The sequence below is a fragment of the Halyomorpha halys genome, unplaced genomic scaffold, assembly GCF_000696795.3.
Source record: "Halyomorpha halys isolate HHAL.00 unplaced genomic scaffold, Hhal_1.1 Scaffold120.1, whole genome shotgun sequence".
NCBI classification, from domain to species: domain Eukaryota; kingdom Metazoa; phylum Arthropoda; class Insecta; order Hemiptera; family Pentatomidae; genus Halyomorpha; species Halyomorpha halys.
Genome location: NW_027108251.1, coordinates 807,252 through 808,710, shown reverse-complemented (window position 1 = coordinate 808,710; position 1,459 = coordinate 807,252). Strand labels below are relative to the sequence as shown.

The following is a 1,459-nucleotide window of genomic DNA, read 5'->3' as shown; positions in this document are numbered from 1 at the left end:
TGAACTCCAGCAGAATGTTTATTTTAATAAAAAGATGAGTCAGAATGTCACCATTCAGATCTGATTGGGATTCCTAACAATAAGCATCCATCCATACTCCCACCGGAGGGTTGGGGAGAGTGTTACACAGAATTACCCCGTCGTACGATATTGTCCCATTATCAGCTAATTATAATAGTAGACTTCTTAAAACTGTCAAAGCTGCAAATGGTCCTCATAAAGTTCGTTCCTTGTTATACTTAGAACAATTTTACTTTTCTCAACGTTTCTTGTGTTTGTAAATCAAATTAAGATGATTTTATATTACGATTGTGAATTATTTTAACTACCACCATAAAGACAGTCAATATTGACATCCGGTCTATATCAGTAACCGGGGCACAGCCATCTGGATCTGGGGTCAGCGAGAGGTCAGCTGGACCGTGAACCGGAAGGCCGGAGTGGGGGTGGCGGAAGCTGAGACCACCTGCCTTCCCCCTCAGTGAGGATAATAGTCCGCCTCTACTGTCAGGTAACCCAATTCTACTCTAGTCTATAAAACTTTATTATCGCTATATTTATTGCACATATATTTATTATTATTATGATTATTACTATTTTCATAAATCCTATTTAGCGAATTAATTCTTCTTTCTATGATTATTTTCGATTTCCTATAATACTTTTTATTTATATTTTAAATATTAAAGTTTACTGATTTAAACAAATACTAAATTTTAAGTCATAGCTCAACAAAAAGCGTGCAAAAAACTTATATAAGATTAAACAACTCAAAACAAAACAGTAGCTCACGTCAACTCTCATAAGGCAAACAATAATATTTAATAGGTTTTCTTTGTTCATCTTGTTATTTTCTTTAATTTCTGATCATTTGTTTTTTTTTCAATTTTTAAGGAAATATTATTAAATTTAAATATAATATATATATTTTGCTTTGATTTTCTACATCCGAGCATTTGCAGGATACAAATTTGAAATTTTCTTGTACTGCTGAAAAAATGGCAATTAATTAATCAATTGATTTTTTTTTTTATACTTCATGTAATAATTAATAAATCGTTTGTGTTTATATCAGGATTTTCAAAAAATACAATAATAATTATATTTAGACTCTATTTTCTTGACATTTTTTTTAATGCCATTTTATTGGTACAATTTCAAATGTAATTTATCAAACTATGCTTTACTTTTTTTTTATTGTTATAAATGATGTAATATAATATGAATATGATAAATTATAGAGATATTTATTATTTAAATCAGAAGTGGTTAAAAAACAAAAATCATTAATCTGTACGGTATTACACAAGAGTTTGTCCTGTTAAAGGAAATGTTGAGTAAGAAAGAGGTTTTGAGTAGCATCTGCTCTTGCGTGCTACTGTACAATGGACAGTAAATATAGCTTGATGAAGCTATTTAACAACAGCTGTATCTTTGTAAATTGTTATATCTTTGATGA

General features: G+C 29.7%; 1 protein-coding gene across 1 annotated transcript in view; it reads left to right on the top strand.

Moving 5' to 3' along the window:
- The first annotated feature begins 404 nt into the window (after positions 1–404).
- The window catches only part of LOC106678026 (low density lipoprotein receptor adapter protein 1-A), a 40,915-nt gene continuing 39,860 nt past the window's right edge, over positions 405–1,459 (top strand). Inside the window, exon 1 of the mRNA XM_014416303.2 lies at positions 405–511. The gene's annotated coding sequence lies outside the window, so the exon portion shown is untranslated. The remainder of the gene's footprint in view (positions 512–1,459) is intronic.